The 22,907-nt window shown below is 44.6% G+C and overlaps 1 protein-coding gene across 1 annotated transcript in view; it reads left to right on the top strand.

Annotated features, from left to right (window-relative positions):
- The first annotated feature begins 215 nt into the window (after positions 1–215).
- Positions 216–22,907, top strand: part of lingo1a (leucine rich repeat and Ig domain containing 1a) — a 266,562-nt gene continuing 243,870 nt past the window's right edge. Inside the window, exon 1 of the mRNA XM_041837656.2 lies at positions 216–572. The gene's annotated coding sequence lies outside the window, so the exon portion shown is untranslated. The remainder of the gene's footprint in view (positions 573–22,907) is intronic.

Below are 22,907 nucleotides of genomic sequence, written 5' to 3'. Positions count from 1 at the left end.
GCATTTCACTGACTCATAGCCGCAGCTGTGTTTTAGATGGAAATATGGCTAAAGAATTTCATTAGTTGCACCCTCATATTTCTCTCCTTCCCTCCCTTCAGTTCTCTCCTCTCCGTACCTCCTCTCCATCTCTCCCCACACTGCAGCTCCTCTTTCCACCTTGCTCTGTTCCAGCCCCCCCCCTCCCTCTCCATCTCCCGCGCCATCTCTTTCGCTCTCTCTCTATCTTCCTCTCTCACCCTCTATCTTCCAGCCTCTCTGAAAGCGACTGTAGGTACACCCTGTGTATGTGAGTGTGTGTGTTCGTGTGGGTTGTGTGAATTGCATGTGCCTGTGTGTACAACGCAGGCACATTTATAAAGTGCTCCAGATTCGGATATCTGAAACCACCCGGCTTCCTCTCCTTCTCTCAGCCATCTCCTTCTGCATATTTCCCACGTTTTTAAGAATCCGATTTTTTCCCGTCGGCATTTCCTTCGATGGCATCCTCAATCCTTTCCCCGGCGTCTTGGATTTAATAAGTGGCCCTGTGGAATGAACCAGGCAATTTTGGAATTCTCTTCACAGTTCTGGTAAGAGCTTACTTTTCATAACATATTGACAGAGGCAAGCGGAGCATATCATGGGATGCAGGGCTGATAACTGTACCGTAGCAATATCTCTATTTAGGACAGGGAGAGAGAGGAGGGAGAAGGAGAAAAAGAGGTAGATCTAGAGAGAGGGAGAGGACTAGGGAAAATCTGTGTTGGCTACAGTGGTGTGATTCATTCTGTTAGGGCTTGGTAAAAAATGCTACCCCTAGAGTTGCTATCTGATATCGATCTTGTGTTATTTTCAGCCCCAGTCCCTCCGAGACAACTTTACATGCTCTGCCTGTCAAGGGCAGCGTTAGTTGTGTGATAAGTAGCAGGTAGCTGTTTTGCAATGTTGTTTAATGAATTCTCATTAAGGTAGCTTCAGTGGTTGCTGTAGAAGGTGGAAGTTAATTTAAAATATGCATTATGTTTATAGTGTGTTTATGCATATACGTGCATGTGTTTGCGTGTTTGGTTTATCTCTCAAGGTGTGGTAGGGATATTTATTGCCTGGACATTTGGCTTGTAACAAAGTTATCCTCCTTCCTATGGACTCTCTCCTGCTGAGGTGGCAGATATAACAGCTGTCTTCCATGTTTGATTTGTCTGCTCTCCAGACGGTGATGCTTGACAGGTGCTTTGACCTCACAAAAGATTAGCATGGCCAGCATCCTGGGCCACCATAGGCTATAGGCTATTGTCTATCCATGTTAGCATACCACAACAGATACTGTAGTAATTATGCATTTTTTATGGTATTATGTTGTTTATTGAAAATCTGATTCAATTAAGTCACTGATTCTGTATATGACTCACACTGAACTGTAGTTTATAGGTTAATGTTATAGGGAAATTGAATATTTCTTGCCAGGGAATACATTCTGTTCAGCTGGAGAGAATGAGATAGAAGGTATAAAACAGCAAAGCTTACTGATACTATTGCTGCAAAAAGAGTGCAAACAAGCTGCTTGAATGGCTTTTAGGCAGGCCAGCATCTTTGGAGGCGTAGGTTTTGTTGGGGGTTACCTTACAGTACACATAAATCCCTGCCGTCAAAAGAAAACGTTAGAGATTGATAGAGGAGGCCTTGCATATAGTGAAAATCTGACTGGTTTTCCTGTAAAGAACATCTATATTTATCACATTTCCCATTTCAGGGGAGGAACCACAATAACACACTGCAGGCTGGAAAAATAATAAAAGATCAATCATATTACCTCGCCCTTGGCAGAGTTTCCACCCCTATTTCATTTCTAATTTTTCATCTGCACTCAGGCGAGGTTGGTTGGGTTGCATATTGAAAGTACAGATGGCCACATGCCCTGTGTTTTCTCTTCAGACGTACAACGACAGACTCCCTTAGCTATTCTTTGTAAAAGCAGAATATCATTCACATCCTTAAATAGCTTGTTACTTTAAACTCTTTCATTAGAGGGAATGGATGTGAAGATGTTCAGGCCAATGCATGGTATAGCACCAACATGGTCTCATTAGAATATGTAAAAATAGTGACATTTAAACATCTTTGTCACCAAATAACTACAATGGTAATTACAGTATATGTTACCTATGCTGACATATTACTTATATTGATTCTCCCTGCCTCATAACTCCAACTAATTATATAGTAGTGGTTGATATTCCCAAGCAGTACCTTTTGAACAAAATCCAGTTTTTTTGTTTACTTTACCAAGTGTGAGTGAGCTATCTTTCATTGTACTTATAAATACTGCCCAGTATTTGTCTTTAGAAAGGAGGTGTTTTTCTACACTTTTCATTTTGAGTTAGAGCTCACTCATCATCCATGGGTACAGCTCAGAATGAGTCACAATGCCTATGAATGAACTTTCACACCCACATCATGAACATAGAAATTTCGCCTGTGCAATTACAGATGCACTTTTTTATAATACTTCTAAAATAATTTTGGATTTTGAACATTGCAGAACCAATTTCATTTAGTAAACTTAAGTTTACAATTTTAATTTAAAAAATAAAGACAAATGGCATGGAGAAAATTGTGACTCGTTTCAGGAAACTAGGCGTATGTCGTGCATCACTACTTCACAAGGGGAACTTTTTTTTTAAATCAAAATGCGTTTTTTGGCAGAACTGCATTCTGGAACATGTGAACTTTCATGTGCCTTAATAACAAACTTGTATGCCATTTGTAAATATGAATAAAATGGTTAAATTACGAGCCTAGTTGTTTTAGCCACGGAACAAGACAGGAACCTTCCTGCTAGCCATGATTGGCTGAGATAACGGATGGGCTGGACATGCCGAGAGATGAGTTCGGATTGGTCTGCCATGTAGCACGCTTCTGTCTATAACATGAGCTGGTCAGTATGTGTAGGTTATCCTTTCTAACACAGCTTTTTTATTTATTTATATCACATAGTAGAACTGCAAAAGTGTTGTTCTCCACTTTCTGGAGTACCGAGTTTTGATATAGAGTATGATAGCTAAGGAGACGGAGAAAATTCTGGCGTTTGATTGCAAATATGCAGACGAAGTTGTATAAAACACCTGTCTCCGGATTACATCTTCAAACTAAGGGCAACCATGGCATCTGGGACAGAGAGGGAGAAGCGTCCACCCATGTATACAGGTAAGAGAGTCTAGCTAGCTACATTTTCAGATATTATACGTTTCTAATTTTGCCAGAAAGTTGTTTTCATTGCAAGTTAAAGCGTGCTGTTAGCTAGCTAGCTAACGTTAGCTGGATCGCTAGCTAACGATCTATGTAGTAATATTATTGATATCGCAGAGCTATTTGCATTGCTAGTTATAGCCTAATGTTAGCTAGCTAGTTAACATTGAACCTGGTTGGTTAGCTACCTGCAGATTAATGCAGGGTAGTAACATTATGAGTTGGGATTATGGTTCATTGTTTAGCTAGCTAGCTAGCTACATGTCTAAACAAAACACTCTACAATGCAAGTAACCATTTCACTACACCTGTATACTGTGCATGTGACAAATCAACTTTGATTTTATTTGATATAGTATGTGTTTACCAGAGACGGTAATGTGAAGAACATGACCTGCACCAAAGTCTAATTAGGATATAACGTTAGGCCAATGAGACAGGTCCACGTTTTAAAATTCTCCTGTAGAATGCCCTGCTTTTATTTCATCACACTCACAACCGTAAGCTATTTTCTGTTATTGGCTCACCATTAACTTGTAAATAATGATCTTGTTGTGAGTTTATTTTCCTGTAATAATGAAGACAAATGAGCTGAGGTGAAGACTTCAGCTATATGATATGGTCATTAGTTGAACTGGCTAGTCAGCTAACTTTACATTAGCTAGCTAGCTAACAAGCTAGAAACGAACCAAAATATTGTTTAGAAAATTGCTTTTAGTTGCCTGGTTTGCTAGATTGACATACAAATTCATTTTTAAACGGGTGTATCTTTTGGTGTTAAAATACACTAGTTATGCTATGTTGGTCCACCATGCTGCTGATGTCATGCAGCCTGTCGTTTGTGTGTTTGTACTTTTTCATAACTACAGCGACAAGTTTAATGTCAGAAGACAATAGAATGTTCATGATGTCACCGCGACAACTGTCGAAAGACAGTGTCAACCATTCTTTAGTCTTGAAATCTTTGGTTGTTTAGTACATGGCCTCATGTGAATCCTTAAAGAGATGGGTGGGGCTTAAGTTTATTTAAATTTATTTAATTTATTTTAAGAGGGTGTGAATGATGCTGAATGGGTGTAGACAAAGAAAAGCTCTCCAGTAGCCATTTTCTCAAAAGTGAGGTTACAAGTTTATCAACTTTCAAAGCAGAATTACTTTCCCATTATTCCTCAACTGTAGTGTATGATATACCATTTTGTAGCTCAGAGTCTCTACTTTCATCAAATGTAAAAAACACCATTTCAAATATTCTTTTTTTGCTACATAAGACCGAATCGAGCCAGTCGGTCACAATTATTGACACCCCGGAGCTAGTACTTTGACCAAAATAACCGCGGACAAACACAGTTTTTCAATTTCAATTTATTTGAGAAGAAATAGGGAATAATTTATTTGACCGCAACTGTATTTCCAAGGGCCTTACTGCGGGAATTAAAACATGCGATAATGCTCATTAACTGTTGAACTTCATGGGTTCATATTGTAGTAAAGTGAACAAATGTTGAGTCCCAATATTGTCAAGAGGCCTCAGAAACCTCAATGTCATGAAACAGTCTCAATACTGTCAATTATTGAAGGCCTATCATAACTATTATTCCAGGTAATGTGAAGCCATGCATGGACATTTTAAATTCATGCTACCTTCATCCATAATCACAGTGTCATTGGTTGTTATTTGCCAAGTCATTGTACTACTTTTAGCCCAGTCAATCAAATTAAGGTTTTAGGACAATGATAATTGAGAGCATAACTTTCAGCCTATCTTGTCCTACTCTCTGATTGAGTGGATGGATGGAAGTAGACACTATATTGCCTATCAGTAGACTTTTACTATATTGCTTTTACCTATCCAGTTTTGTTAGATCCCTGTAGATTATATATTGCTTGAGAGAGGAAACCATGTCATATGTAGTAAGACACACAACATTTCAGGCTTTAACCTGAGATACTGTGAGTTAATGGCCATTTGCCCTCTAATGTTATAAAATCCCTACATTATGCCTCTTATCAGATAACTTTAATCACTGGGAATTACATTTTAATTTAATAAACTTTGCTACAAGTCTGAATATCATCATTTACGGACTAAAAGGATGGTCACATGCACACACACACACATGCATGCACACACCGAACACACACCATCAATAAAATATTAGTTAATCAGCGCTTATAAATCCAAATTGATCTGCCTTTTTGAGGTACCACATTTTTTCATTCATTTGAATTCAAACCAAGGTTGTATCCCATTTGTAGTTGTATCCCATTTGTACACCTGTATCAAGCACATGTGTTACACATATAGTGTGGTAGTGTTGAAGCCAATACCTTCAAAATAAAGATAACAAATGTATTTATGTTGCTGTTGACTCACTTGGCAAACTTCTCTTAACTGCCACATAGTGCGAGTCCACCATAGAAGAAGCAACCACAACATTAGAACAAGTGAGTGGTGGCCTATAGTGGCCACAATGGTACTGCACCATACACTGCGCAATACATGCCAAAATTGATAAATAGTCATGTATATTACACCCTCCCCCACTTAAAAAATATAAATGCCTCCTGACATTCAACACTAAAACCTCCTGGAATGTAATTAAACACTTGAAAGGGAATGGACCCACATACTTGGCACATTATCCAAAATACCTGTGCATATTTCCATTTAGAAGTTTAAGGTAACCGTAACCTAATCTCCCTTCGATCTCTTTTCGGCCAACAGAATCACATTCTGTTTACATAGGCTACACACATACTGTACAGTCGTGGTCAAAAGTTTTGAGAATGACACAAATACTAATTTTCACAAAGTCTGCTGCCTCAGTTATGATCAAATATTGACTCTATGCATAAACTTAATGTAATTGTCAATGAAAGCCTTTGACACTTATGGAATGCTTGTAATTATACTTCAGTATACCATAGTAACATCTGACAAAAATATCTCGTAACACTGAAGCAGCGAACTTTGTGAAGACCAATACTTGTGTCATTCTCAAAACTTTTGACCACGACTGTATGTCAGATTCTCATATTCTTCTTCAGTGGAGCTTAAGAGTATACTGGCAGTTCTTGTCAGAGTTCGAAATTCATGTGAAACACATACAATAACCATATTACCAGGGTATCCAGAGTGTTGGGGGTGCTTTAGAGAATGAAAGCTGGGGCATAATCTGAACGTCCATCATATTAAAGTCTCTGTCAATCACTGACGGTTCACCTAAAGCACTGTATGTCAGCATTCTGGTCTGACGTCGGCCTCTTCGTGGGTACAGGTGGGGTGAGTGGGGTACATCTTCAGGGCTACTAAGGCTTGGTAATTGCTCACCCACAGTGTCATTACCCTCTGGCCCCACACTGTCCTCCAGATTCCTTCACACAGACCTCCCCATGTGCGGGGGGAATGTGATGCATTTCAGGGGGAATGTGATGTGCAGGCGAGTCAGTGCCTTGGGGTTGGAATGGCTCAGCTTCTGGATCCAAAGTGGTGTTCTCCACTCCAGAGATGGGACTGTGATGACTGCGTAGGGCATATCTCAGTTCATAGTAATCTAAGTCACTGTCAGAGTTCTGCTCTGCCTGTTTTGTTTGTGAGGGGGGTTTGGGTCTTGTCTGTGTCCTTGCCTGTGTCTTTGATTTTTTTGTACACAGGTCTCTTCTGTTTTCTCCAAAGGAAGGTGATCACAAGGCAGGAGAAGGTTTCTGTGGAGCACTCTTTTTCCTCCTTGTCCATTCTCTCGTTTCACCTCATACACCGGACTCTCAGGGTGTTCCCTTTGAATAACTATATGGACGACCTTAGTTTGTGTGGCCCTCCTCTTTCAGACAGGTTTTTCACAAGGACTCTGTCTCCGTGTTGTAGCTCCTGACCATGTACCTTCCTGTCGTGGCTAATGACTTTTCCCTCTTTCAGCCCCTTTTGTGGCTTCATTTGCAGTGATGTTGTATGCCTCTTTCATTATCTCCTGCCAGTTTCTGAAGTAGTCCTCATAGCTTCCTTTTCTGCCATTTACTTCCAGGACAAATAGCAGGTAGACGGGGAGCCTTGGGGACCTTTCGAACAGAGTACCCCCTAAAAATAAAAACAAAGGAAAGTACCGTATTTCCTCTGAGCGTGTGCAATTGTAGGCATGCACTACCTTGGGAAGTGAGGTTTTCCAGTCTGCCTTTCCCTCTTCAGTCAGGGTCCTCAATGTGCTGAGCAGCGTCCTATTGAACCTCTCGACCTAACCATTCCTTTCAGGGTGATAAGAGGTGGTGTGGAATCCATGTACTCCACTCAGTTCTTTTAACCTTGTGAACAGCTTGTTCTCAAATTATTTTCCCATGTCATGATGGATTTTGCTGGCAAAAACTAAATTGATGGTGAAGTCGTTGAAGATTTTCTCAGCGACTGTTTTTGCTGCCTTGTTTTTGGTAGGGCGAGTCTTGTGTAGTGATCCATCACCACTAGGATGTACTTATATCCCTGCTTGCTTGTTTCCAGATGGAGGAAGTCCACGGACACCATTTCGAAGGGGTAAGTTCTCTTGATGTTGTTGAGTGGGGCTCTGGTTTGCTTGTTGGGCTTCTTTTTCAGGCAATCACTCTGTGACAGTGTTCAACATCGACATGCTTTCTCGGCAAAAAGTCTCTGATGAGGCTCACTGTGCTCTCCACCCCCAAGTGTCCCATCTTCTGATGTAGTTCCTTTCTCCTTCCTTTTCCTGAGGCTACAGTGGGCTGCTGTGGAGTGTCTGGGGTTGCTAGTAAGGCATACCGTGGCTTGGCTACTTTGGAGAAGTCAGGGATGTATGGCCTGTAGTAGCAGAGGATGCCCAGTATTTGTTTCAGTTCTCCCACTGTGGCTGGTTTTCTCTCTTTCAGGGCTTGGACTGGGGAGATGTCTTTGGCGTCCAAAGTGCATCCATCTCCACTTATCATCTTTTCCAAGAACCTGACGTTCTTCCTGAAGATTTCACACTTCTGTGGAGACAGCTTCACACCAAGCTGTTGGTACCTCTATAACACTGTCCAGACATGCTCAAAGTGATCTTCAAAACTGGGGCTGTGGACCAGGTTGTCATCCAAGTAGGGCTGGCAGATGGTGTTTCTGAGGCCTGATAGACATTCTTCCATGCTTCTCTGGAACTCTGCAGGAGCTGAGCTGAGGCCAAAAGGGATCCTGATCCACTGGAGGAGGCCCCAAGAGGTAATGAAGGCTGTAAGGGAACGGCTTTCAGGATCTAGGAACCCTTGATGGTAGGCCTTTCCCTGGTCAAGGACAGAAAACCATGAGCTGCCACTCAGAGCAAGGCACGTCTTAGATTCTGGGGATGAGGTGTCAATCAGGAACATACTTGTGTTGAGCTCTGTAGTCACAGCAGAGCCTCAGGCTTCCATCCTTCTTCCACACACACTCCACTGGGGAGGAGTATGGTGACCTTGACTGGGTTACCCAACCTTTGTTTAGCAGGTCCTGGAGATACTATTTTACCTAAGCTTGGACTGGGTTGGGGATGGAGATGTAATTCTTCTGCACTGGTGTAGGGTCACTCAGGGTGATATGCATGTTCAGAGATTGGATACAACCGATGTCGTCATCATCATCATATGCGAAGCCCTCACATTCTTCATGCAACATCTCTCTCACTTGCTCTCTCTGTTCCTCTGTCAGGTGGTCCAGGTGTTGTTTTTTACTTTGTTGCTGTTCTCTTTCTCTCTGCTGTGCTGGATTCACTGGGGCTAGGTAGACTGTAGAACACTTGTAGAACACTGGCTTGGGATACTTGGGATTCAGCAGCGGCAGGATACAAAGCTTTCACTGTCTGGAGGTGGCCTAGGATGATTTGCTGGTTGAGTGCAACGGGGTGGTTGGTGGTGTTTGCGATGGGAATAGTGACAAAGGCTTTCTTCCCATAGGCTGTCTTAACCAGCCCCTCAGTCTCTTCCAAGCAGTTGGGGAGAGGGTGTAGTTCACTGGGTAATATCTCTTGACCTTTGAACTTGGCTCCTACATGTGTAGTTACACAGAAGGTTATGACTTTGTTGGCAGACAGGAACATCCTCCTACGGCCTGTTCTCACCAGTCCTACATCTTCACTTTCCTCAGGAGTGCGGATGAGCTTCAACAACATCTTGGCTGTCCTGGCTGTGAGAGAGAATGCAGCACTTACTGTATGGATGGTGTCTGGGTCTGTGTTGTGACCGGTGCTGTGGGCCTTCACCACCTCCTCGATAATGTTAAATATGATGATGGTGTTCTCTGCCACACCTGGGTTGTCTGACACGAGGATGGGAGCTGTGATGGCTTCCAATGACTCGCTGCTCAGTTTGAACTGTGCCTCAATCCTACCAGTAAAGGGGAATTCAGTCTCATTGGCTGCAAGTTCCGTCAGTGTTCCGGACCCGAACAGCTCTTCAATGGGTTGGAGGGTGGTGTGTGGGAGGTGTTTCTTCCTCCAGGCTTCGTTGATGATGCTGGCTTGAGCTCCAGTGTCCCACAGGGCCTTTACTGTGATGTCATCAAGCTTGCAGCGGACTAGACATTGCCTTCCAATCAGATTGATGAGCTGTGTTGTGCTGTGGCCTCACATAGTTCACATATAGACTGGGGATGGGAGCAGTTGTTGGGGCTTTAGTGGTGAGTGGTGTGTTTAGTCTACCTGGTTGATGTTGTAGATGCAGTTTTTTGTGCTGGTGCTGTGTGTCTCTTCTGGTTGGAGAGTCTGGCTCTAGGTGGGACCCGTGGTCTGGAGCTACTGTTGATCCCATCTCAGCAGCCCATTCCCATTTCCCGTCGTCTGCCTTGGCTTCCTGCACCCTCTTGACACGTGGCCTGTCTCACCGCAGCAGAAACAGTGGTAGCACTGCTCTCTTGTGTGTGCCTCTTGACACACCACACAGCCCCATGGTCTCTGGCTTGTCTGTGTTTTAGGTCTTCCCCTGTGGGCTGAATAAGAGGTGTATCTCTCCCCTGGTGATGGCTGAGTAGTGTACCTTACTCCCTTTGATGGCTGAGTGGTGGCCTCCATCGCTGCCAGGAACACCTTCCTCATCTCCCAGACGTCGGACCTCAGGTCTTCTATGAGCTGGTGGGTTTCGGATGTGATCTGTGGACCCTGGGATTAACCTCTCTTTGACTGTGACGGTGGCTCACTTGTCCTTAGCATCACTGGTCTGTATCCCTTCCCCTCTGCAGGACCTTGGGGTTGGCTGCGGATGTCAGTCTTGAGCTCACGTGTGGAACCATCCATGTGGCAGATTTCATTTGCTTCTTCTGACTCTCTCCTTCCAGGCTTGCTGTCACGGTTCAGACAGACGACAAGAGGACCACAATTGCGTCACACCAGAAAGTTTATTTAAACTTAAGGGGAAAGGGATGTAGGGAGTGAGTGAAGGCTCCAGGGGTTATCCCGTCCGATGTGCTGGGTCTGTGCCTCCCCCCAGTGGCAGCGATGCGTCCGATGACGCCGGTGGTTGGTGGTCCAGAAGTCCTGGGGGGGGGAGGAAACACAGACACAACGGGGCGGAATGAAACCAGGCAGCAGTACAGTTCAAGGGAGATCCAAAATACGTAGTAGCAAGGCAGAAGGCTGGTCAGAGTTACCGGGATTGAAGAGTAGTCAGGAGTCGTAATGGCAGAAGCAGGTCTGGATCTCCTGAGGCAGAAGAGTATCCAAAAACCAGGCAGGTCCGGGGTCACAAAACCAGGGTGAGCCAGAAGCGCGAGCAAAAAGGTTCCGGGTGTGAGCTTTGCAGACGATCTGACACAGGAGAGCTGAAAGACAGGGCTATAAATACTGGGAGAGGTTAGTGGGTAATGCAGCGCAGCTGGCAGAGTAATAGAGCCGAGCAGAGCAGGGACAGGTGGAGCTAGTTAGGCTGAGTAGAGAGAGAGTGGTGAGCAGAGTGGAAACAACTTAAGGTGGTAACCCAGTGGAGTGAGAGGGCTCATGACAGAACCCCCCAAGGGACGGCCCCAGAAGTCCCAAGAGCAACACCACGCCGGGCGGGAGGAGGGGAGCCGGAGGAGGGCTAGAACTCCTCCGAACGGTCCGAGCGAACGTCCTCATCCTCGGAGGAAGCCGGAGGGCCGTGGTCGGGGAGATGGGACAGGTCCCGAGACAGGATCAGGCACAGGACAGGAAGCCGAGCGGGCAGGACGGTTAGAGACCCCTCTGGGGCGGCCCCTCACGGATTGCAGGTTGATCAGGATGCCGTTGGTGGAAAGCGGTGATGAGAGTCCTATCCACAATCCGACTAGCTGGCACCCAGGTCCTTTCCTCAGGTCCATAGCCCTCCCAGTCAATGAGGTACTGGAGACCCCTACCCCTCCGTCTGGACCGAAGCAGGCGGCGGACGGTGTAAACCAGACCACCATCGAGCAGCCGTGGAGGAGGAGGACAAGGCGCAGCAGGGACCAGCGGACTCCTGGGCACAGGCAGGGGCTGCAGCAATCCGGCTGGGGGCTGGCAGGACGACTTGTGTTGGTTGCAGATGGGGCAGGCTTGGACGAATTCCCGTACATCCCTCCTCAGAGAGGGCCACCAGAACCTCTGGGCGAGCAGGTTGTAAGTGCGGGTGGAGCCAGGGTGACAAGCTAGGCGGGAGTCATGTCCCCACTGAACGACCTGGGACCTCAGGTCTTCGGGGACAAAAAGGCGGTCAGCTGGGCAAGTGCTGGGACCTGGCTGGTTACGGAGAGCCTCCAGCACCTGTTCCTCAACAGCCCCGGTCAGAGCTGCAACGATGCAGGGACTTGGCAGAATCGACACAGGGTCCTTGGAGGAGTCAGGAGCGGAGTTAGTAGGTACTGGCCGAGGGGGTAGTGCGCGGCAAGCAGGCAGGTTCGGTGGCAGTCCTCTCCCCACTCCCTGATCACCCCCGGTCACCCAGTCGAGCTGAGGGTTGTGCCGGGCGGAGCCATGGGTAACCCAGGATGAGGGGTTGGCCTGGAGAGGGGAGCAGGTGAAACTGGATAGTTTCTTGATGGTTTCCGGACAGACCCATCGAGACCGGGGCCGTGACATGAGTGACCGATCCGAGTAAGTGTCCGTCCAGTGCCCGGGCAGGAATAGGAGGTGTCAAACGGAGGTTCTCCAGTCCCAGTTGGCGTGCCAGCTTGATGTCCATTATGTTGGCTTCGGCGCCAGAATCCACCAGAGCAGCCAGGGTGTGAGTTGAGTCAGGGAGGCGGAGGTGAACTTGCAGCAGGGGTTTGCGGTCGGAGGACTGGATGGTCATTGAACTCAACCGGACTCCCCCTATGCCCGGTGAGCTTCGGCCCTTTAAAGGGCAGGTTACCACACGATGTCCATCACCTCCACAATAGAGGCAGAGGTTTGAGGTGAAGCGTCGCTGGCGCTCTGCAGGAGTGAGAGAGGCTCGCCCAATCTCCATAGGCTCAGACTGATCAAGCTGAACTGGGTGAGTGGCAGTAGATGACAGGAGCCCAGTCGGATCTCTCCGAATGCCGGTAGTAGGTGGACCTTGGCGCCCCCTCTCACGACGACGGGTCTGTATCCCTCTGTCGATCCTGACAGTCAGTGCGATGGCTTCATCAAGAGTGGAAGGCAGTTCATGGGAGACCAACTCGTCCTTGATATAGTCAGCCAAACTATGGAAGAACGCGTCCACCAACGATGGTGTGTTCCAAGAACTTCGTCTAGCCAGGGTTCGGAAGTCGATGGAATGGTCTGCGACTGTACGTCTGCCTTGTCGAATACTGAACAGTTCACGAGACGCCTCTGCGGTTGGTGAATCCAGGTCAAACACCTTCAGCATCTCCTCGGCAAACCGGTCGAAGGTTGCACATGCGGGGGTTTGACGTTCGAACTCTGCTGTTCCCCAGAGTCGAGCTCGGCCCCGTCAGGTGAGTGATGGCATACCCAACCTTAGCCCCTCCGTGGCGAAGGTCCTTGGCTGCAAGGAGAACTGAAGTCGGCAGCTAGTCAGGAATGGCCGGACCTGGGTAGAATCGCCGTTGAACCGCTCGGGGTTTCCAATCTTGGGTTCCGGAGCAGCGGCTGCAATGACCGGGGCAGGTAACTCGGGGGCAGGGCTGGTGGGCAGACTGGCTGGGGTCAGGTTGGTGAGGAGTTGAATGATCATGGCGAGTTGTTGTTGCTGCTGCTGGGACTGCTGCTGGTGCTGCTGGAACTGCTGATGCTGTTGGTGGCCGACCTGAAGCAGAGAGGTGATGTCGCCGCTCATGCGGCCTAGCTCTCTCTCAGTGTGTTCCAGGCGTAGCATGGCGGTGGGTTGCTCAGGTTCTTCGGTTTCCATGTCGGGGGAAGTGTGCGCTGAGTCCATGATGGTCAGATCGTACTGTCACCGGTTCAGACAGACGACAAGAGGACCACAATTGCGTCACACCAGAAAGTTTATTTAAACTTAAGGGGAAAGGGATGTAGGGAGTGAGTGAAGGCTCCAGGGGTTATCCCGTCCGATGTGCTGGGTCTGTGCCTCCCCCAGTGGCAGCGATGCGTCCGATGACGCCGGTGGTTGGTGGTCCAGAAGTCCTGGGGGGGGGAGGAAACACAGACACAACGGGGCGGAATGAAACCAGGCAGCAGTACAGTTCAAGGGAGATCCAAAATACGTAGTAGCAAGGCAGAAGGCTGGTCAGAGTTACCGGGATTGAAGAGTAGTCAGGAGTCGTAATGGCAGAAGCAGGTCTGGATCTCCTGAGGCAGAAGAGTATCCAAAAACCAGGCAGGTCCGGGGTCACAAAACCAGGGTGAGCCAGAAGCGCGAGCAAAAGGTTCCGGGTGTGAGCTTTGCAGACGATCTGACACAGGAGAGCTGAAAGACAGGGCTATAAATACTGGGAGAGGTTAGTGGGTAATGCAGCGCAGCTGGCAGAGTAATAGAGCCGAGCAGAGCAGGGACAGGTGGAGCTAGTTAGGCTGAGTAGAGAGAGAGTGGTGAGCAGAGTGGAAACAACTTAAGGTGGTAACCCAGTGGAGTGAGAGGGCTCATGACACTTGCAGCTTTGTTGATCTTCTCGATCAGCATTTTGTCTATAACAGTGATGTCATGGAGATAGGGCTTCACCTGGAACTTGATGGCATCTCTTAGCAGTCCAGTTTTGATGGCATGGAGGAACTTTCGCTGGATCAGGTCATGACTGTAGACCTCCTCATCATCCCTGTCTATGGACTTCCACAGTAGCTTCTCCTTCAGCTCGATGGCTCGGAAGAGGACGGTCTGGGCTGACTCTCTGGGCTCCTGTGACACATTCATTCGTTTTTGATATAGGTCACATGAGCAGTCTTCTTTATAATGCCCCTTTAGGATGGTTTTTAGTATAGACAGCGTCAACCCACTTTTTATCTCCAGCATGTCACAAAGCTGAAGTCCAGGGCTCACTGCTCTAATAATGGCCTCAATTACCTCAGTCTCGGAGTGTCCCTTCCGGAGCCCGGTCTCAATCTGATGGAGGAGATCGGTGTATGTCAGACTGTCTCTCTGTCCCCCTTCTCCTATCTGTCCTTGATTCTGAACTCAGGGTATGACGTGGTGTGACCTGAGGTGCTGTGGTAGGATGTGGTGTGCTCTGTACCTCTGTTCCATGCCTGGGGGGTGTGGCCGTCTCACGGAGGCGTCTTCCTCCAAGGCTCTGCGCTTTTCCTCCTGTTATAGGACATACTGTGTCTCGACTTGTGATCAGGGACTATCTGTTCTACCTGTTTCTCTACTCCTCTGATTTCTTGCATGAATGAGAGGATGTCTCTCAGGTACTCACATGCTCTGTCCTCCTTCTCCTTGTCCTCAATGCCATTTAATGTCCTTTCAATCACCTGGATAAGACTGTGTCTGGTTTTATTTGACTAACCCCCCTCAGCAGGACCAACACATTCCAAATAGTTGCACACGTCAATGAGTTGATGTTGTTCCAGTTGGCATAGGATGGCACAACAGGAGGTTGGTGGTACCTTAATTGAGGAGGACGGGCTCTTGGTAATGGCTGGAGCAGAATCAGTGGAATGGTATCAAATACATCAAACACATGGTTTCCATGTGTTTGATGCCATTCCATTTGCTCCGTTCCAGCCATTATTATGAGCCGTCCTCCTCTCAGCAGCCTCCACTGGATGGCACTCACTTCATCATGTATGTTGTCCATTTTTAGCTCTTTTCTATTGATTATGTTGTTCTGACGCTTTCTCTAACGTTAAGTTGGACCTAGGTTTGTCTTTTCGGACAGTGTTTCCCAACCCTGGTCCTCGAGTATCCTGAACAGTACACAGTTTTGCTGTAGCCCTTGACAAAAACGCCTCATTCAATTCATTGAGAGCTTAATGATTAGTTGACAAGTTGAATCAAGTGTGCTTGTCCAGTGTTACAATACAAATGTGTACTGTTGGGGGTACTCGAGGACCAGGGTTGGGAAACACTGTCTTAGGAGATGGTTCTACCTTTTTTATTTTGCTTGTCGAATCTTCTCCTGGCTAGCTCGCCAAAATGTTACACATACTGTATAGTGTGGTGGAGTTTAAGAAAAGGAGCCAAAACCTTCAAAATAAAAATAAGAAATGTATTTATGTAGCTGCCTCTGTCTTGCTGTTGACCCATTTGGAAAACTTCTCTCAACTGCCACATAGCACAAGCCCACCATAGAAGAAGCAACCACAACATTAGAACAAGTGAGTGGTACTGGTGCTGCACCATACATTGCTCAATACATGCCAAAATTAATAGTCAGATATATTACACATGCTCTGTCCATGTGCTGGTATAGGTCGCTTTCACACATTTGGGTTGGGATGTGTGTTCAGTGCACCCTAAGTTTGGATAATTTTGACAAGTGTGAAAAGATTGTTGCACAAGATTTAAGGTGGTTGATTGCAAATGAGCCAAGATGTGGTCCTCTTGGGGGCCCCACTGGTGTTGAATTACTCTTCTCCCATTCCAGATGGACTGATGTAGTATCATGTTACTTGTGCATTTGTTTACCATTTCAGTTAACACAGAATGTTAATTAAAAAACTGTCAAATTGTATTGACACGAATAGATGCAGACTTGAACTGTTATAAGGCAGAACTATGGTTGTTGTTGTTTTGGCAAGGTAGAGTGGTGTGCTAGTGACAAATCTGTGACAAGTTTGATCCTCCAAACACATTTGGTGTAAAAGCTACCGAACAGGTGATGCATATAAGTTCTTTCCATCCATGATTTGGGAAAAATAGGCCTAACATGCAAATCTAAGGGTGACATTTTGACAGTGTGACACTGTTGTCAAACACACCATGCAATTTCATATAGTTTCCAAGTGCTACCCAGTGTCATGATTATTGAGAAAAAGATTTGGGTTTATTCAATACGTAACGCATCTCTGCATAAATTATATATAATGAAAAGTTAATATAACGATTGTGAATAATGCATTCTCTTTAGACATTCTCTTTAGACATGCTGTGCTTAACATGTTGTCAAAATAGCCCAAGGTGTCATACAGTATTGTCTGCGCTGTCTGTCATACAATTTTGTGAGTCATCAACATTGTTTGAGGAAGTTCTGACTTCGAAATAGCTGGAAATGTTCCAATTGTCATTAAATTAGAATGGTTATTATGGTTATATTATTGGCATATCAAATCTAGCACTTTAGTATTTTGCTATTAATATATTCAAGTTATTGGATTCTTAGCGCATATCCAAAGGTGTTTCAACCTTGAAAATAGCCTTCATTATGACATGACTCTAGGTCACTTTACTGGTATTCTAATGAGGGCAACACTACAAGAGATATGTCATCAGGCCGACTCGACTCCGCTTATGAATAAGGTAGAGTGAAAGTGCACACAACCTGGAAAATACAGCATGATGTTAAAGGGGCATTAGTTGCCATATTCACTTCCAGAGAAGCCATGGAACTAGGTAAAGGAGCTGGTTTGTGTTTGGCCTCATTAAGAGCCATGCTGGACTACAGAAAGTATTAGCTTACTGGGTCGTTCCATTTGATTTCAATCACTTTTTGACCGCAGCCCTTTTGATTTGAACAAAACTTTGGTCAGAAAGTAACTTTTTGGACCTGAATGCCAAAACATTTAGGAGATAGAGGTGCTCAAAGTTGACACATTTTGTGTACCAAACCCTACCATGAGACATCCATATCTTCATCACTGGAAAAGATAAACAGTTGAGTTTGATATAATTTAAAACATACAAACAGGGTTGTCAAACTATTATTATATATATTTTTTTTTTATAGAGTCTACTGCAAACACGTAAACTCAAGACTCTATTTTACATCATCTGAGGTCTTTATGTTGTGACCACCATCGGTTAAAACACAGCATGCTCTTGAATACAGAGTGGGTGTCATGTTTTGGATGATAAATGTACTAAAATGGGAATAAAATTGAAATGTCTACTTTCAAATTGTAGCTCAAAGATTGTTGAAGGTCCACACATCAGATAATTTTGACTTGAATGGGAATATCAGTTATTTTAAATTATATTGTCAATCTTCCACAGGAAAACTATTGAAATCATAGAAATATAGATAATAGAATATAAATTCCCATTTAAGTTGACATTTGACGGTGGGTGGACCGGCGGCCATCTTTGTGGTAGTAATTGAAAGTAAAAATGTACATTTTATAAAAATGTCAATGATATATCCATTCTATGAATTCTAATTCTATTATTTAAATTACACCCACCCTGCATTCAAGAGTATGCTGTGTCTCAACCGATGGCAGGCACAACACAAACAGCTCAGATTATGTAAAATAGGGTCTACGCTATAACATATGCGAGAAATGTATATGTTTACACGTTTAGACAATTGACATTAGAGCTTAAAAAATTACAATAAAAAAAAACATTCAAGAAATTATAAAATAGTTTGACAACCCTGTTTGAAAGCTTTTAAATGATATCAAACTCAACCGTTTATCTTTTCCAATGAGGAAAACTGGGATGTCTCATAGTAGGGTGGGGTATGCAAAATGGGTCAATATTTTGGCATTCAGGTCCAAAAAGTCACTTTCTGACCACTTCCACCATGGGCAAATATGTATAAGATGTTTTGTTCAAATCAAAAGGGGTGCGGTCATAAAGTGATTGAAAACAAATGGAACGACCCTACTTCAATATCTGTCACATGGAGAAAAACACACCCTCCGCCCCCCTCACCTGGGTTGATTGAAGGAACACAGAGGTCTCGACAGATGGTTCACCATCATACCTTTCCAACCGCACACAATAGGTTGCCATAGGAAATGCCAAGTCAGAACCCACCACGATCACCTGTGGCGTCCCTCAAGGCTCTGTCATAGGCCCCATCCTATTCATCATCTACATGCTCCCCATTAATCTCCTAATCAGGAAACATGGCATCCAATTCCACTGCTACATTGACGACACACAGATCTACATAAAAACAACCCCAGACTCCCTCTCTTCCAAAAACACCCTCACCAGCTGTCTGGATGACATCAAGGCATGGATGTCAAATAGCCTCCTACAACTCAACAATAGGGGCGGTCAGGTAGCTTAGAGGTTAAGAGCATTCAGCCAGTCGCTGGTTTGAATCTCAGAGCCGGCAAGGTGGAAAAATATGCCGTTCTGCCCTTGGGCATGGCAGTTAAATCCCAACAACAACTGCTCCCCTGGCGCTGCTTATGTGGACGTTAATTAAGGCAGCCCCCCGCACCTCTCTGATTCAGAGGGGTTGAGTTAAATGCGAAAGACTGAATGCATTCCGTTGTGCAACGGACTAGGTATCACCTTTCCTTTCCCTACTAAAACAAGCAATCCTCATCGGCACTCCCCATCAGATCAAAACCAGTCCCATCACCACCCTTACCCTTGGCGGCCACTCCAAATCCCACTGTCCTCCTCCTTTGATTGCTACTGGACCCCTCCCTCACTTTCTCCGACCACATAAAAGCAGACCAAAAAAAAGTATTATTTCACCTCAGAAACATCACCCGGCTCCATCCTGTTCTCTCCAAACCTAAACTGGAAAAGCTGGTCAACTCCCTCGTCACTTCCCGACTCTAATACTGCATTGCCCTCCTTGGTGGTCTCCTCTCAAAAAGCATCCACAGGCTGCAGCTTGTCCTGAACTGCACTGCATGCCCCAGACCACCATTGCCTTTAAGTTTGAGCTCAAGAAACACTTCTTCAAACTGGCTATCACTTAAGGCGAGGCACCACAGGCTGAAATTACATTTTTACATCGACTTTTCAATTGTGTGGTATTGTGGTCCCTTAATATTAGTTATTTCAAAAACAAAAGTTTTTTGTTTGTTTTACTTGATCTATATGTATATTTTATTTTGTTTATCATACTACCATCATAAAAAGTCCATGAATTTTAACCCCATTCAAATGGATATCAATCGACCAAAAACAAGCTACATACGAGCAGCACCAAAACAAGTGATCTAATTTTTTTACATTCTAGTCATTTAGCAGACGCTCTTATCCAGAGCAACTTACAGTTAGTTAGTGAGTGCATACATTTTTTCATACTGGCCGCCCGTGGGAATCGAACCCACAACCCTGGTGTTGCAAGCGCCATGCTCTACCAACTGAGCTACAAAATCTGCAAAGCTGCAATGGTTGTATCACCCATATATAATGTATATAACATTCTATGGTTGCAAGAATTTCGTATAACAATTTAAATAGAAAAACTCTGTTTTTAAATCTGCCGTTGTTTTGTGTATCAGTTCAAAATATCATGAATTTTAACCACTTTCAAATGGACATACTGTACATCCATCATTGCATGCATACTTTAAAAGCCAATCATGCATACTTTAAAAGCCAATTTCATAGGGAATGTTACAAACTGGACAAGTAACACTTTGAAGTGATGGTGATTGGGTTTAAATATGTTTTTGCGTTTGGTAGTCTAAATTTAATGTACTTGTCTTTAACTGCCATTTACCAAAAGTCAGACACTTCCCACATGCCAACACATTTTTGTCATCTTCAGAAGCATCAGCATTCACAAAATGTTGTGTGGTTATCCTTAGATATACTCTCCAGACTTGCCCAGAGGGAATTGTTGAGATGTTATACATTTTTTGTTCTAGATTAAACTTTCTTGCACCAAAAAAGTATTTTCCTTACACGTCTTTAGTATTTTTTCAGGTAGAAAGATGAAAAAAGTATTTATCCACAATCTGCTCTGGACAAGTCCAGACCCGGAGTGTTTTAACAAAATGAAACAAAACATTCAGCTGACTTCATCCAGTGACCAGAAAAATGTATTTGCGTGATTTGAAAATATGTGCATATTTAATTTACATTGCCTTTTTCCTCCAAACATACTGATGGTCATTATGGCCAAACAGTTATATTTTTGTTTCATCAGACCAGAGGACATTTCTCCAAAAAGTACGATCTTTGGCGGTTTTGGAGCAGTGGCTTCTTCCTTGCTGAGCGGCCTTTCAGGTTATATCGATATAGGACTTGTTTTACTGTGGATATAGATACTTTTGTACCTGTGTCCTCCAGCATCTTCACAAGGTCCTTTGCTGTTTTTCTGGGATTGATTTGCACTTTTCGCACCAAAGTACGTTCATTTCTAGGAGACAGAACGTGTCTCCTTTCTGAGCGGTATGACGGCTGCGTGGTCCCATGGTGTTTATACTTGCGTACTCTTGTTTGTACAGATGAACGTGGTACCTTCAGGCGTTTGGAAATTGCTCCCAATAATGAACCAGACTTGTGGAGATCTATGATTTATTTTGATTTTCCCATGATGTCAAGCAAAGAGGCACTGAGTTTGAAGGTAGGCCTTAAAAGACATCCACAGGTACACCTCCAATTGAATCAAATGATGTCATTTAGCCTATCAGAAGCTTCTAAAGCCACAGTCAACTTAGTGTATGTAAACTTCTGCCCCACTGGAATTGTGATACAGTGAATTATAAGTGAAATAATCAGTCTGTAAACAATTGTTGGAAAAATTACTTGTGTCATACACAAGGTAGATGCCCTAACCGACTTGCCAAAACTATAGTTTGTTAACAAGAAATGTGTGGAGTGGTTGAAAAACGAGTTTTAATGACTCCAACCTAAGTGTATGTAAACTTCCGACTTCAACTGTATGTTGTGGTGTCTGTTATACAATCTTTTTTCTTGAATTGTATATGGATTGTGTATGTGTGCCATTCAGAGGGTGAATGGGCAAGACAACATTTTAAGTGCCTTTGAACAGGGTATGATAGTAGGTGCCAGGCGCACCGGTTTGAATGTGTCAAGAAATGCAACGTTGCTGGGTTTTTCATGCTCAACAGTTTTCCGTGTGTATCAAGAATGGTCCACCACCCAAAGGACATCCAGCCAACTTGACACAACTGTGAGAAGCATTGGAGTCAACACGGGCCAGCATCCCTCTGGAATGCTTTCGACACCTTGTAGAGTCCATGCTCCGATGAATTGAGGCTGTTCTGAGGGTAAAAGGGGGTGCAACTCAATAATAGGAAGATGTTCCTAATGTTTTGTACACTTAGTGTAGATTGGAAATGCATGGTAATATCGAAGATGGCAAACCACCAATGTTTTGTAATTGTCAAGGAGGATGTTCCCATAAACTCTATTTTTGGACCACAGCAGGAGCATTCACAGGTCTGTAAGCTGGGTCTGTAAGCTGGAATACATATTGTGAATACCATCATTTTTGCTCAAGGTTAACTCACAGGATACTTTTTTGAGTAAAGAGGATAATGGAGTATAGGCAGGCTGGGCTGAAGAAGGAAGGATTGGAGTCAGCATGAGGCTCCAGTACTAAAGAGGCTGAAGTAGGCCAGACTCAGGTGAGCATGCTACACGTAAGCCAAATTGGAATAGATACTAGGAGTAGAGAGCCAAGTGGTATCAGTGAGCTGCCTGTGATCTCTACTCAAGGGTTTTGGACAGCAGTATTAGCAGGGTAACTGGACAGGGGTTCTGAGGGAGCATTAGGCCAAGGTTTTTTAAGAAAATGAATGGTCAGAATCTCTGAAATAAGCATGGCAGGAGTATACAAAAGGAAGAAGCTTAATCGAATGATACTAAACCTGCAGTTAACTACTGTTGAATATGTCATCAAGGGACCTTTATGCTGTTGAATTCACATATTGATAGCCAAGTAGAAATGTTGTTCGTACTTATAATAATAATAATATGCCATTTAGCAGACGCTTTTATCCAAAGCGACTTACAGTCACGTGTGCATACATTTTTACATACTGTGTTGTGAAAATAATGTATAACGTGAAATGTTTTAATAAAACATTTAGAAAGGAGAGAGTGCAGACAGATGCAATTAAAAAAGAAATATGCATGCAGGATCCATTCACACAGTAGACTTCTCTCCGAAGTCTGACGGCAGGCGTTGGCCAAACTCGTTCTCCGTCTAAGTGACAGTCCATTACGCCGCATCATCCTCACGACACCAGCCGAGGCTGGCTTTAAATCCAGTGATGTTGAGCTCTCTGGCGATTTCCAGGGCCTTAACCTGGATGACAGCTCTGGTAATGGGCATTCCCTCACTTCTTTTTTCCCTGACATATTCAAAAACCCTCCGGTCAACCTCAATGAAACGACCACTTTGAGGACCACGGAAGGATTTTCGCTGACTGTTAGCATCTTTTAGGCGTTGTTTTTCTGCTCGCCATCTTCTTACATTACACTCAGTGACCCCGAATGTCTTGGCAGCTTGGCAGTTGTTAGATGACTCTGCC

This window comes from Coregonus clupeaformis, chromosome 19, assembly GCF_020615455.1.
Source record: "Coregonus clupeaformis isolate EN_2021a chromosome 19, ASM2061545v1, whole genome shotgun sequence".
Lineage (NCBI taxonomy): Eukaryota > Metazoa > Chordata > Actinopteri > Salmoniformes > Salmonidae > Coregonus > Coregonus clupeaformis.
The sequence above is the reverse complement of the archived record's forward strand: the minus strand, read 5'-3'. Positions and strand labels throughout refer to the sequence as shown.